This window comes from Ambystoma mexicanum, chromosome 6q, assembly GCF_040938575.1.
Source record: "Ambystoma mexicanum isolate Mex_15411 chromosome 6q, UKY_AmexF1_1, whole genome shotgun sequence".
In the NCBI taxonomy this organism is placed as follows: Eukaryota; Metazoa; Chordata; class Amphibia; order Caudata; family Ambystomatidae; genus Ambystoma; species Ambystoma mexicanum.
The window spans coordinates 524,481,395-524,497,993 of record NC_090937.1 but is presented as its reverse complement, the minus strand read 5'-3'; positions in this window follow the sequence as shown (position 1 = coordinate 524,497,993).

The following is a 16,599-nucleotide window of genomic DNA, read 5'->3' as shown; positions in this document are numbered from 1 at the left end:
GCAGTGAGGCATATTTTTCCTACTGTCAAGGTGGTTTTCTCATGCATCACAGCAGGAGCAGTGTGGGTCCATGACGGTGTTATTTGTCCCCAGCCAGCGGTCGGAAGGTGTGTTATAAACAAATGCATGCGTCGGTTTATGCAGACTGCTGGCATGTCGGCCACCCACTATGAGATCATGAGGTCACAAAGTATGGAGTGGTTCTGTAGAAATGGCATTTATTTGATTGCCATTGGCAATGCCATTTTCTTTCGCACTGTGAAAGAAGCATTGACCAGAATGTTCTAAAAAAATCCCCTGCTTAGTTTCATATTGTTTATCACCCACCAAAGCCCCTCCCACCTTCACTATCACAAAAAGGTAGTGGATTACGTGGTATTTTCAGGATGTCACGTGCCACATCCTGGGTGGCCATATGGATGTATGCGGATGGAGAAATTGTGCATACTTTCATTGAACTTTGCAGTGGACATGCTTTGGAATGGCACAACATTTGAACTGTGAATGTGTAACGGTACATTTCAAACGTTGCACAGCAGTGAAAGTTTTCGATGATGGAGCCATCAATGCGATTGGTGGATGCGTGTGTTCCTGTTTACTAATAACCTAATGAGGTACAGCTGTAGGGAAGATAGTGCAAAGGGAAGGAGGACTATTCCAGTTTTACAGGGGTGCTGCCCACGCGCTACTTTGGGAGGTGCACGTGGCAAAATCTGCCCTTTACACCACCTTGCCCAATTGCCATGGCAGTGTGGGGATTAGCCAATCAAGTAGAGTGGGTGTGGTTAACAGAATGGGGAGGTGAAACAGTTGCACATCATACTCTGCGTACTGAGGGTGGCTGACATGGCAAAACGTATTGTGTTGCCTGTAGGCGCTCCCTTCGTAATAGATGTGCACAACTGTGCTCTGCAAAGAAACTTTGACAGCAATTTTGGTTTGGAAGGAGTGGACTCATTGTGGAACGCTGTGTAGGAGTGCCATTTTATCCATGGGCATGCACTTTGCAAAGACCTCGCCATGTTTCCAGTAGTAGATGTTATCATAATTTCTTATGGCGGCGTGCATATGGGCTACCTGCCTTGCTTAGATTTGTCCCATAGACTGAGGAGGTTGCAGGGTGTTGTGAGGATGCTTTTCCCCACCGCCAAGGTGCTTCTCTCATCTACAATACTGCAAATAGCATGGCCTACTGCTCATGGATGTTGTGCCGAGCCAGACAATGGATGGTGTCACATCAACAGAAGCATATACACTTTTTCGTGGAATGTTCTTCTGCAACAGTGACCTTATTACTTGTGGACATACGGACTGTTTCCAAGAAAATGGCATTTTGTTGTCCTCCATTTGCAAAGCAGTTTTGTTTGCTCATCTATAGGATGTGGTGAACAGTTTACTGAACTAATGTGCGTAGATAACTCAAAAGCTATGGAAAACAGACAAAAAATGTGTTTTTGTACAAGGTTCTAAAAAAAAAAGACAAAAACAGACTCTTTTAAGAGTCACCCCTTACTACGAACTCCACCTGCCCTGGATGCAAGTTATTTCCAGACAACTGCATGGAGCACAAAAGTCACATGCAGGGATTTTGCGGGTGGCGGCCACGAAAATGGAACTGTGGGGATTGTCCAATGATTTTCTTAGGATGTGCAGCTAAAGGAAGAGGGACTCCTTCTTCACTAGGGCCCGGCCCCCGACGTACTTGAGACTTGCACGTGGCACATTCGACGCTCCTCATGGTGTTGGACTATGAAAATGGGACTGTAGTGATGGCCCTATCATGTGCTGCTTAGGGTGTGCGTCAGAGGAATGCATGCCAATACGAAGAAGGACTCCTCCGGCTTTACTGGGGCATGTCCCTGGCGCTACTTGGAGAAAGGCAAATGCCACATTCTGTGTTTGTGAGCATGCAAGCCAATAGAAATGGAACTATGCCCTTTGGCCAATGAGGTGGTCAGGGTGTACGTTACAGAAAAGAGCACCAATAGGGAGAAGAATTCCTCCTGCTTCTCTGGGGTGCCACCCTCGCGGCGATTGGGGAAAGGCACATGCCACATTTTGCTCTTACACCATGCTGGCCAATGGAAAAGGGACTATGGCCTTTGGGCAATCAGGTGCTCTGGGTGTGCGTCACAGGTAAGGGAGGCATTCACTTTTCCAGATGTTTGTGTACTGCGGCTGGCAAACATGGCAAGGCACACAGTTTTCAAAATGGTTAATTACTTTGAGAAAGATCTGGGCGTGTATGCCTTCCAAGAAGACTTGTCTAGCAATTTAGTTTTGGATGGAGTGGACGTTTTGTGGAGTGATATGGAATCTTTCTGTGTCGGCAGACTGCTTCTAGAATGTCGACGCGTGGCCTCTTCTGCAACTGTACATGTTGTGATCCTGTACATTGGAGGATTCTTTTTGGGTTCCATGCCTTGTTCTCGTGTGTTCAGTCAAGTGAAGATTTTGATGAAAGCAGTGTAGTGCATTTTTCCTACTGCCAAGGTACTTTTCTCATGTGTACTGCTGAGAATTGCGTGGCATTATTCCAATGCATCCTGTCCGCAGCTAGAGGTCGGAATGGGTCTCATCAACAGAAGCATATGTGACTTCTTGAGTGCTGCTGGAATGTTCTCCTGTGAGAATGAAAACATTGGTTCCCGATACATACACCTTTTCAAGGGAAATGGCATGTCTTTGTCGGCCAGTGGCAATTAAACGTTTGTGCACAATCTACAGGCTGCACTGAAGACCCTACTGGAAGATTGTGAGCTGCAGTTCAAAACACACATTCACGTAAGAAAAGCTCAAAGAACCTGTTTCTAGGGCAGCACCTTTAAAAAAGAAAAAAAAAAAGAAAAACTAAAAAACAAAGGTTCTTTTGAGAGCCACCACACCCAACGACGTGCGCTCCCCTGGTACAAAGTTATTCCCCCACTCATGCGCACATCCAGCACAAAAGGTATGCAAGTATTGGGATAGTTGCAGGGTGGCACAAGATGCATACGCCCCTTTTGCAGATGACGTCCATAAAAATGGGCCTGCAGAGGCTACGGTATTGAGCAATCAAGTTTGTGGGTGTGGTGTGTACGGCCCGATGGAGCTACACTGTGTATTTGTTCACAGAAATGCCGAGGTTCCCGTTATGGGTGTGTGTTTTACGAGGCACAGCGTGCGAATTTCAGGGTATGCTGACATACATAAAATAAAAGTGACTGCAAAACACTGTGCACTCGCTACTCATTTACCAATCTATGATGTACATGTGTACTGCTGTGGACTAGGTACAATGAAGTACCTGATTTTGGTTTGTGTGTGTGATACGCAAACATGCCGACATTATTGTTGTTCATTGTGCAGGGAACATTGCACAGTATGTTACAGGAGTTCCAGTGCCGTTTGTGATGAAGGAGGCACTTGCCCAGTTCATGCGTTTCTTTACGATCTCTTGCATAACTTTCTATCGCAGTATGCAGCTACCGATGTGGCGGGTCATTTTCTATTTGGTCAGTCAATGGAAACAGAGCAGTACATTGCAAAGAAGTGTATTTGTGCATTTCTTTGTCATGTGCCAATGGCATATTTCGCCCATGCCATTATGACGTTTCACAGCACGAATATGTTTCCCTACCTACAAAGTTCAATTTACAGATCGCTCATTTCATAACCATTGAAAATCTTGACCTCCTTGCTATTACGGAAACTTGGTTACACACTGGCTCAGGCCCCGCATTGTCATTAGCCGTCCCAGCTAACTACTCTATTATCGGATGTGACAGAAACACGGGCCAAACTAAAGGGGGTGGAATTGCTATTATCTTCAAGAATTCACTTGACATCAGAGCAATCGCTAATTTCCAGATTCCTTCGGCTGAATCACTATCCGTCAAACTGCCTCTATCCTCCAACCAGACTACACCTCATCTACCGACCACCTGGTCCTACCTCTACCTTCTCAGAGGATATCCTTTCACTGCTCATCAACAATGCTCGACCCAACTCACAAAGTATAATACTCGGAGACTTCAACCTTGGCTTTAACGACCTAACAGACACTAACGCCATTGACTTAGCAAGTACGCTGTCAGATCTAGGTTACTCCCACCGCATTGATGAACCAACTCACATTAAAGGCAGAACCCTAGATTGGCTTGCTGACCTCAACAGCAGTATTAATGTGTCTAGCATTACCCCTTGTATCTGGTCGGATCATCATAAAATAACATTCACTATCAGCGCCACTCCAAAATGCCCTAATCTCAACTCTGCACCAGCAACCCTCACTCACAACAAAAAAAACATTACCACAGATACATTGCTCCCCCTTATTCTTCCTATCATCAATAAAACACTTCATTCTGTGGACCCTAAAGTCCTAGTTGATACCTATAACCAGGCTATCCTGCAAGCATTAAATATCATTGCCCCTTTAAAAATGCGTAAAGCCAAACCACACTCCCACCTCAACTGCTGGTGCACACCACAGCTGAGAGAACTACATAAAATTAAAAGAAATGCAGAAACACATTGGAAACACTACCAAACACCTGGCCATAAAACCACTCTGACCATAGCTTCTTCTGAATACAAAGAAGCCATCATTCAAGCAAAAGAAAATTGCTACAACGAACGTATTGTTCTCGCTGAATCCAATACAAAAGAGCTGTTCAAAATACTTAAAGAACTTGAATCTCCTATCGCCCCTATTGATAATTGTATCTCTGATTCCACATGGTGCACTAACATTCAGAAGGCACTACTAGATAAAATATCGTTGCTCCAAACTAAAATCAACCAAAAAAACGTCTCTTGCCAACTAACCTTGATCACAAGACACCCACTGCCTATAAGACTAGCCCGGAACCTTCTATCCAACCATTCTGTTTCTCCCCATTAGACACTTGGGAAGTGGTACACATCATCAGGAAACTAAAACCATCCAATTGCCAAGGTGACGCCTGCCCTGCACCAATTATTAAAGCGGCAGCGCACGACCTTGCCCCTTTCATCACCAGCCTTATCAATGCCTCCTTCAAATCAGGGACCATACCGCACAATCTAAACGATGCATGGGTCATCCCACTTCTCAAAAAGCCTTCACTTGATCCTAGCAACCCCTCTAATTACTGAACAATCATGACAGTGCCTTTCCTACTAAAAATTCTGGACCGAGCCGCCTATCTACAAATTCAAGCATATCTTGAAACCAACAACCTCCTGGGCCTTAGGCAATCTGGCTTCCGCCCTAAACATGGTACAGAAACTGCACTGAATGACCTGGTAATACAAATGCACGACATAAAAGACAAGGGTAAACTAGCACTCCTATAGTCCTAGACCTATCAGCAGCATTCGACCTTGTCAATCACCAAATACTAGCCGTGTAATTGCACATACGCCAACCACTTGAAGTCTATATGTTACTAAAAACCTTTTCTCTTTACTGAACAAATTACCGTAAAGCAACATTATGCTTCAAGTGCCCTACTAAAAACCTATGAAATTCACTAACACAAAACCTTGTTAAAGGGACGTTATGGTTAAGTTGCACTAGTAAAATCCTATGCAATTCAATGGAAAAATTTTACAGGGACGTCATGGTTACAGGTAAAACCGGAAAAAAATGAAATTCAATAGTTATGGTAAGCTAAGCAACCATAACTCTTGCCAGCAGTGTGCACTGCAAGGACTAACACCCATGACATTAAAGATGCCATCACAAATCTCATTCATGATATCAATGATGACATCACATGTGTGGCTCCCTCTGTTTTGTTGACTACCCTAAGTAGGCCAGGTGCTTTTCTTCACTAACAGTCAGGAATAAACAATTCAAAACGTTCTATATTTGTGTAGTGTACCCTTCTCATATGTTCTTACACTACTTTCCTTATTGATAGGTTTTTATTAGTGCAGCAAAGTCACTGAACATGTTTAAGGAGCAACACATACGTGAATTATGAGGAACACTGAAGTAGGTCTACAAGCTCTGTACTTTTAAAAGCAGCAGTGCAATTGCATAAGGTGTGCAACATAATGGAATGCACCAAGAAGAAAAATTACCTATGCTTACAAAATTGCTGACCATAAGTTAACATTAGACTTCAAAGTGCCATTTGCTAACCCAACCGGGCCAGGGGCTTGGACAATTTTGACCTTTTAATGAGAAACCAAAACTTTTTTTAACTCCACCACCATAGAATCAGCCCAAGTATCAGTTAGTTTGAGCCCCGGTTCTACTTTCCCTTTTTCGACATATAACTTCGAGAAATGTGCCTCCAATAACTCAGCTTGAATTGGCTGGTATTTGAGCAAGCGTTGAAGATCTGGTGCCCTTAGTAACTGTCAAAACACTTATGCATCCTTAGACATAATTACTCCAAGCATCCCCTTAGCATCAACGATATTTAGGTTAAAACCATTGTTTTGTAACCAATATTTGTAAAAAATAAAAAAAAAAGTCAAGTGGTTTATATCCACTTTCGAGTCCAGGTCTGTCTTCTTTATAAGTCTTAGGTCTTTCCGTAGACAACGTTTTCTATCCATAAGTTTTGTTTCATAAATATGTCTATGGACACACTTCCCTCTAAAGGAGCAGCAAACCATTCTTTATGGGACATACAAATTCTCTAATAAATTGGAGACTACTTCATTATCGGTAGACAGATTCAACAAATGGTCCTTGTCAACAATGTTTAGCCAACAAGATCTTAACATTGAATCGATCTGCTCACCTAGGCTTCCATATGATGACTTGCTTTCTAGGATAGACGTCAACGCTACTCATCTTATTTGGAGATTCCGTCCCCACTACGTTAAGAGGTAAAGTCAGTGCAAGCAAATAATGATCGCTAGTTCTCATTTCTACAACATGAAAACTAGAACATAGCATACTCAAATCATTCGAAATAAACACATAATATAAAGTGGACATCAGACGTCCATTTCACCAGTTAAAAAGAGGTGGCTTATCACCCATAATGTTTCCATTAAACAGGACCATTCATCTCTCCCTTATAAGCCTAACCTTGTGCTAAAGTCTGGGGGAGGTATTTTACTCGATCCTTCATCCGGTAGTAATGGGGATCTAAGCATTCACTGTTGAAGTGTCCCAAAATAAGGACACTACTTGAAAATGCACCAACGACTTCTGTTATAAAGGCAGATCAAATATCTAAAAATGCCTCTATGAATATAGTTTTGGGATTAAAATATAAGTTAAAAACCTAGCAAACAAGTACTTCCATTACTCTGTCATTTGTTTTCACTAACTGATATCCAACATGTTTGTTTTCAAAGGGATAATTGTCAAACCCAACCCATTCTTAAGAGAACAAAGTAAACCCCCTCAGGGCACGACCATAAGCCATGTGAGGCGTTTAAAGAACAAATTGTGTAGCCATCCACACATGCAAAGCATGTAAACCACGTCCCCTGTAGACTTATACATGAATATGGCCGTAGGGAATCAAAGTGCAGTTTCAACACTGAATGACCCATAAAGTTCCATGAGGCATTCCAATTGTTTGTCCCCAAAGTGCCCCCCCATACAAAGGGACAAAATGGAGGACCAATTATAACTCAGGCAGACAACATGAAGATTAGAATCGACCACACCTCCGGCTGAATCCGCTACACGAGTTATGTTTATGATTCTCAGGACACGCCGGGGTGGCTCCACCACCACTTGATGCAGATGTGATTCAGGAATGATATCCTTCATAAATTGCATAGCATCTTAACTCAATGACAAGAAATATTCCACTTCTGAGAATACCAGGTTTCTTATCATTCGGATATAAAAACATCATTTAACAATAACCAGGTTTGTGTCTAAAAAGAAACTCCACCTGAGAAATATCCTTTGAATTAATCAGACGGAAGTTAGGAATTTCTGAAAATAGGACCATAATGTGATGAAGATTTAATGCAAACACATAATTCTGTCCACTAAACTGTGATTTATAAATTGGGTCTGATATCTGAAAAACTATTTGTACTGAGCCCAACTGCAGCCCCTCTCTTGTAATTTGGCTGATATGTTTGCGAGGGCACAGGTGACTGGCTCAGGATTTTATAAAGGGTTTAAGTTGAGCAGTAGTAGATGGGGATGGAATATCAACCGCAATTGGACCAGTCTTAGGGGCAATGTGTGTCAAAAGCCTCCGTTTTTCTTCCAAAGTCATGAAGTGCTGGCAAGAAGCCACCCTATGGTCAGGGTTCGGGAAACCACCCCCAAACAAAGTTTGTGTACAGGATATTGCAGGACAATGGGCCTCATTACACGGACGGCGGTAAGGGTTAACGGTCACGTTAATGGCAACGGTGACCGTTAATCCTTACCGCCGTACTACGAGGTCCCTTAGCGGGTTGGTGCTCTAACGCCTGCTTTTTGCAGGCGTTAAAAACCAACCCGCTAAGGGACCTCGGAGCTAATTACGGCACCGCAAAATTGCGGTGCCGTAATTAGCGCCTTCCCCATTCCCATAGAGCCCTATGGGGCAGAAATGGGAATGGGGAAGGGCAATGGCGGAAGGGGGATTTACCGCCCCACCGACCTTGGGATGGGGCGGTAAATCCCCTTACCGCCAAGGCGGTGCCGGTAATTTACCGGCATGGTCCAGGGTGCTAATAGCAACCTGGATCACCGCCTTCCGTGTAATGAGGCCCAATGTTTCTTAAGGCCAGATTCTTGAGAAGAAAAACGGGTGCAACCTCCCAACCAACTAGCAGAGATTGCACCAAAGCATTCCCCTAACCTTCCCTTACTGGGGAGCCCTGCTTCTTCAAGTCTGCAGCCCTCCAAATTGGGCAGCCTGTTTCAGCAACTATGAAGATGGTGCAATTTTAGAGCCACAGGGCAGACAAATAGGTGCCAATGGTTTGGTGTTTGCCAGTGAGTCAAGCTTGTTTACCACCAAGGTAAGAGGAGAAGATTCAATTAGCGCTGTGAGAGACGTATCCAGTGGCTCTCCAACATTTTCCATCTCTGAATATTCTGATATGGTAGTCAAATGTAATTTGTCATGTACTTCTCAAATAGGTTTTAAACATTTCTTAATCAGACCTTTTCCTCCTCCTGAGACACTGATTCTAAGTATTTTCTTTTACTGTTGACATTTCTGGGGAGCTGGGCTAAGTATCAATTGCTCCAATGTCATCTTCTACAATACACAAGTTGGGCTCTCCAAAACGAATTGGACTAACTGGATGACTCATACTTGACATACCACGAGGTCTCAGAATCCTCCGAAATTTTCGAGAGCCCTTATTTTTGTACTTGGGAAGATTTTTCATGTTTTTAGATTTCTTCTCAAAAGGTTGTGGGCCAATAACTGTGTTTGTTATCATGTAGCTCTTCTTTGGGCTAGGTGCACTCGTGCACTCTAGCAAACATTTGGTGCTACACCAAGCAATTTGTCCCCAACAGGAACCTTAAGTGGGGAAGGGGGCAAGAGATAATGTAATTTTTCATTTGACGCGGTAAGAAAGGGCCAGGATCTTAATCTAAAGAGGAAGACCCTGGATGTTTGAGGCCATGAAACTCTAGTAAGGAAGCCCCAGAGATAGTTCCCAATACATTACCATCCTGCTGCATGGGTAGTTTTGTGAACAAAGTCTTAGGTGCATGCACTTTATGATTCGCTACTGTCGATGAATTCTCAAGCTTTGGGTGAAGGGAGCTGTAAATAAAACCCTCAATAAAAGCCAGTTTAGATACAATGTTGTTTGTTAATAGCCTCAGTTCCCAAACGTCCTCCGCAATGGACTCTTTTGAGTTGACTAACTGGGCAAAGTGAAGTTCAATGCATGCAGTGCAGTACCCAGCATAGGAAGAGTTTCATGCACTGGTGAGTCCAATATATGATGACATGCCACATTTAGCGAGGAAGCTTCCTCTAAAAAGTTGCTTGGACACACATTTGACTTGGCTCTTTTAGGTGAGTCAGCCAGAACTAGAGCAGGAGATTGATAAGTCATCTTTTTACTTATTTAAAATACCCTAATGTTCCATTAATATTTTTTGCAATGCAGTTTACCGTTTGCCACGTTAAGCTTAGGGTGCAAGTTATGGCTGAATTGAGGCATAAGGCCATGCTCCCAGCCCCGCCAAACTACCAACAATATCCTCTGTCTACTATACCCTGATAATAGGACCCGTGGCAACAAATCAAGGCCTGCAGCTCTGTCCAGTGGCCAAACCTCCTACTTTAACCCCATAACCAGTCCGTGGTCATACCCTGTGTTAGGCAGAATCATATGCAGTACCCTTTGGGAACACCACACACAATTAAGACTACAAGTGCAAGTACAAATTCACCTTTGGTACAAGCCTGTACTACACAGTAAAGTGGCAGCGATGACTGAGCAGCCAGACTTATCTCAAGAGTAAAGTGAGCAGTATCAGAAGTTACACAAAGGGCAGCAATTGCTATGGTTCAAACAAACGCTGACTCAAGGTTTCTGAGTAAAATAATATACATTTATTTACAAAATCATTTGTAAAACAATTAACTAAGTAAAGCAGCAGCAGAATCACAATCTTAATATACTACACAACACCCAATGAATTCTGGACAAGTTAAGCTCAAAATGAAGTGTGAGAAAAATGGCACTCCAGCAATTTAAAAAGGGAGGGAAAGACAAGGTTATACAAAATTAAGCAGCACCAACAAGTAAGTAGGCAGGGGAATCTATAAAAGGCTTGCTACAATGAGGATTCAAATCAATAGGCCTGGGCCAATGTTAATGATTCAGAGTCTTTGCAGAGGATCACACAGTGCAGAGTAGTTTGCGGTTAAGTCTTTGCCAAGAGTTCGAAACGAAGTTGGTCAGAAGAAAAGTTACTTAAAAGAGTAGAGAAGGACAAGCCCTCAGATTGGCGAAAGATTTAAAACACTTTCACTGCAGTTGGACGGAACAAACAACCGTGTTTTGAACAGTACCTTAGAAGCAGAAGAATGCTGTAGCTGAGGCAGAAGTTCCTGGCAGATCCTGCAGGCTCACGGTTCCCAAAGTGACTGTTGGACTGACATGAAGGAGGAAGACGGTAGGGTCCTGCACTACCCAGGGAAGAAACCAGCAGCAGGGCAAACCAACAAATGAAAGGTGCGCTCCTTAAAACCCAAACTGGATCTGTTCCTCATGGCTATCTGGTTCACTGCACCTGTGCAAAGCAAGTTTGACCAGGGGAGGGAGGCCTTGATTGGTGTTTGATGAACTGGTTGGTCCCACCAGCTCAAGGGAAGAAGATTTCTTACAGATCTTCTCTGTCATCAAAGTTTGGAGATTCGGACCCGCAGCAGGGCTTCACCGGGAGGTTCAGTCGTGGTAGTGGTCCTCTTATTTCAGCTTCTCTTCGGTTCTCTTGATCTAGTGGTGACTCTGCCTTCTAAGTCCCAGAGACCTGCATTTTATTCAGTTTTCCCCCATTCACACAGCCTGGCTGTCAATCACACAGCAGGATGGCTGTCCTGGCAGGACAGTCACTTAGCCAATCAAACAAGAGTGTGACTTGGGTTTCCAAGGGAACCCTGTGCAGGAGTCCTAAAACCCCTCCCTCACATCCTGTCTACCCAGACTCTCAGGCGCCTAAGGAGGGCTTCAGTGCAGAAGCCCGCCAAAGGATGGCAAACAAAGGAATCAAACCTGGTTTGGCACGCAGAGTAAAACACGAGAAAGACCTTTATAAAAAGAAATGTCGAATAAACACAGCTGGAACCAAATAAAAGTAAATGCGGTCCAGCGGATTTAAGTTCGAGGCTACTAACTTAAAACAGTACCAAGGCTATTTACATAGACCGCGGTAGGAAAAATATGGTTGATACCACTGCCACCAGCCAAATCTAAAAGAAAGGGGAACGAAATAATGTTCCATGAGAAACAGACATAAAGGGATAACTATTGACCCTTTCCAGTACTCTATGGAATATAGTTTGTACTGGGTCTGTGGTTTTAAAAAGGCTAATAAAGTCAACGGCAACTTTACATATTCTGGGAGACAGTAGTCGGACCCAGAAAATGGAGTTTAAAGTGGGAAGTCAAAAAAGACAACCCTGTGTCACTGCACTAAAGGTGCTGTGTGACACACAGTAAAACGATGATGCCTATGGAGTAGGTGAGGCTCCACAGTCTATGAACACACACATGTTAAACACACAGTAAAACACATGTAAGAGTGGGAAAAAAGGCTCACACTCTTACCAGGTGAAACAAATAAATCCTAGAAATCCAGCAAACCTGCTAAAGGGACTCAGTAGGTAAGGGAAATTAGCCATTCTGGAGAATTCTCCCTAACACTCTGGCCAAGCAGCCTACTGGACATGGCCACAGGAAACTCCTCAGGCAGCACATTTCTATTACCCCATGATTTAATTTTGTATGGCATTGTAAATCCCTTCCGTTATATTATGTACATGCTCATGGGATTTGCATTTGCATTCCCTCCGTGTTTCCCTCCTTTACTCTCAGACTTTCTTATACACTTTCCTCCTGGTGGAAAGGTGCTGCTTCTAAATGTGGCATGTTCTGTGTGGAGTGTCCTCTATGCCTGTGAGTGCCCCTTCGATGGGCAGAGTTTGCAGCAACTTGTGTGATTGATGAGTCCTGGGTCTCTAGGATGTCCCTCGGTGAGAGTGTATTCCAATGATAATAGTCTGATGCATCAGAGGGTTGTGAACTATCTGTGAATTGATGTATACCTCTTCTTCATCTGTCTCCCAAGTGGCATGGACAGAGATGTGTGGATGTGTACAGAGTGAGATTTTCTGTGATGCAGGTTTCCAGCAACTGTCCTTCAGGTATTGGGCAGGCTATGCATTTCTGATGGTAAGTCACAATGTCCTTGATGTTTGCAGCTGCAATGGAGATGCGGCATATTCTGTGTACACCCTCTTCTTCATAGTTGCTGCTACTGTGAGTTTACAGTTCCTCAGGCTTCACATACTCTTCAGTGACTTCTTTTCAATCTCCATGTGTTCTTCCTTGTCTCGTGTGTCGCACACCAGCCTCATGGTACAGGGCCCAGTTGCTAGGTTACCATTGCACAATCAATTTCACAGCAACATAAACTTTCATTGGTATACCTATAGTGCAGACAAATAGTGTCCTATGTCTCCTAGACCATTTTGGATCGAGCAGCTAATTTGGTTGTCCAAGGGTGTAATATGATAAGCTGTGTACCTGTTCATTGGAGCGGATAGACATCTTCAGTTTGGACGGGAGATTGGCAAATGGCCACCCTTGAATAGAATGTGTCATCATACTCAAGTGCCTAGCGGTACGTTTAAGCATGGTATGTAATGCATGATGGCAAGAAGTGCACATACAATGTGCCCATTAATGAAATGGGGAAGAACATATGGATGTTGCGGTACATTGACAGGACGTTGTGTGCTGAGCTAATTGATCATTACGCTGCCAATCAGTGAAATTCTTCTTTGTTTATTGATGCTACTGTAATTCTGCATAGGAATGCATGGATGGAAGACATGTGTGGTGCATCCTAAAGTTCATGACAATGTTTTTATCCAGTGCTATGCCTGTACAACTGATACAATCAATGTGACTATTGTGGACATATGTCCATGATTATATTGCAAACATGCGATTTATTTGCAACATAGCTACATTATCCACATACGGCGTGGATGTCATTATGTGGTTTAGTGTGTTTTGGATGGCATAATGGAGTGATTCCAATGTGCATGGACTTCACACATACACAGATTGTCACACTTGTGGTTCCCTCATTCTTTCAGGTAGGCATGTCAGAAAAAGTGTGACACTCTTTCAATTTAATGTATAATGCCGTCTCATGTCACAGCAGTTGTACCAGCATTTTCCTGTCCACGAGGTACCATTTCTCAGACTTACAGAGACTTCTGGGTTGGGCAAGTGCTGCCTTTGCACCTGTGGTATGCACATGTATTATTTTCAGTCGTAACTCCTGAAATGGGACAAACCGGTGTGTCTGAATTAATATGTACAATGGCATACTGTGCTTTGCATATGTGCAGCTTTGGAGTGAAGGTCACACAGTCCAGACAGCACAGTGTAGACAGCCGTCCTTTCCCGAATAGAGCACGGAGATGCACAGCTATTTACTTGATGTCTTGCTGTAGAGGTTCTCTGTCCTTCAGAGAGATCCTTTTAACAACGAGTGATGAATTAGCCAGGCAGCATATTTAGCAAAAGAGGTTGTCTAGAACAGACACTCAAGATCATATTTCCTGACAGCTAGCGGGCAACAGGTGGATGAAATTTGATTTTTCATTGTTCATCCTGAATGTGCTGTGGTGAGCCCAAGAATGGGTGCACAAATAACATGCCCCTTGATGTCTTCCAAATGCAAACAAGGCTCTGGAGTTGAACAATGGGCAGAGATGGCCATGACCTCAAGCTACTGCACCTCATGCAAGGCAACATCTTTGTGTCATGGCTTTCTGAGTTCATGCAATGATGTGCACTCACTAATTGGGTATTTTGTCTCCTCTCTTAGTGTTTACATATGTTTTCCTAGTGTGTTGGTTGTGGCATATGCATGCCATAGATGGGTTCTTTAACAGTGTAGTGGCCTTGCAATTGCCCATTGGAGTGACTCTAATGATCATTTAGGTTGATAGTGATGAAAACACTTGCCCGTGTGCTGAACTGGACTTTTTGACACATTGTTGTATTTGCAACCTTTAATGTTGTCACCTGGTATAAGATAAAAGTGAGGCCTGCTGACCACAGCATGACATATTGTCTGTGCAAAGTATTCAATGGTGTGTTTGTCCCTTAGTTCATTACACATGAGCCATCATGGCATTCTGTTGATCACGACCTGCCCATGATTGGTGTCTTAAAAGTGTGTTATATGTAGGTACTCACGTACTTAGCGGGAGGCATGGTATTTGGATCCATGTGTAAAGTTTGTATTTCACAGTTTGAATAGTTGTTGATGATGTGTGGACACATTCAAGTGATACTTGTTGCCATGTGCCACCTGTTTGGGACACACACATTCTACGATGTGTGTTTTCACTGGTTCACTATGTGCCTGGGGGGTCATTTTGAGCAACTGCTGCCATTTCCATTTGAGTGCTTCATGTCAACTGTGTGCCTCCACGTTGCTTAGGTGTAACGTTCAGATGCAACAGAGGCGTGTTTCAATAGGTCTCAGTTAGTATTCTGTTCAACCTTGACGCAGGGACTGGCTCCATGAGATATATGATGTGTATTTTTCTTTCTTGTATAGGGAAGTGTAGTTGCCATGTCCATTCTCATATGATGCATGCTCAACTGAAATATACTTACTAGGCACTTTAAATGAGATGGTTCTGTCATGTTATTGATAATAATCAGGACAACAGGTTTATTCAGTGTTTATTTGAATGTGTATTGTATGTATAACTAACTGCATGGATACTTTCTTGTGGCTTTGTATGTGATAAAATGGCAAACGGTTTGTAATAAAACAAAAAATACCCCCCACAAAATATATTCTGTCTAGTGACAAAATCGTGAAATGTCCTCCCATGTCTGTCTCCTTAATAATAATGCTATCATCTCCCATTAGATCTTGCAATGGTTTATGTTCATTGTGTGCTGTGTATTGATATTTAGTTCTATTTTTATACTTACTTTGTTTATCTATGTTAATATAGATCTCGTGTGTTACTGCTTTTTAACGTTCGCCTATAATATTCCCTGATGGTAAACATGGTGTGAATTGTGATGTTCATTTTAGTTTGGATGACATAAACATGGCTGCTAATATCTGTAGATATTGAAGCATATGTAGATTGGAAGGTTTCAAACCTCCTTTCAATGGTGATGATAGTCGGGTTTCTTCAATGTCTTGCATGTTTAGTGCACTGATGGGTATCTTCTGCATCCTTGGTGTCGATATTAAATCTCGATTGTGAAAAAAATGTTTCGAGTTTTAACTTGCAATTAAATATCTATTTATCAATGTGCATGTAAGTAAAATGAATTTCACTACTTGGTGCAAAGGCTAGGTCCCTGTTTAGAACTTCTTTCTTATTTTGGTTAATTTCTCTCTGATTGATAAGTTTAAAAATAAGTTCAGTGCCTGCCTCTTCTCCCAGGAGTTTCTTGTACATTGAATCCTGAACTTGTTCTGAGTCTGGTGATTTCCTTTAGTTCTTCGAGCACTGTGTCCCTTACGCTACGTCTGACTTACACCACACACATGTTTTAACTCCCACAGTCATAGCTTCCACCAATTTATAAAAAGGAAATATATCCTCTAAAATGAAAGCATAACACTAATTGGAAAGTGGTAAACCTTGGAGAAAATTGTGCTATAGGTGAAAATTACACCATGACAAATATAGGAACAAATCTCAAACAATTGTTAAAACATCATTCTAGCTTGACCAAACAATAAAAATGGCAAAATTCACAAATACGCTTACAATTCAGAAAGCAACTGAAATGTTCAATGGCCCCTGAAACACTCAGTCTGGTGCTGAATGTAAATACAAAATCATCCTCCCCATTATCATCATGGCAAAATAGATGCCATTCGTGATGAATTTGTGATGAATCAAATGTCGGGGTAGCAGTGGTCCAGGGCAGAATATGGGTTATACTGGATCAAGC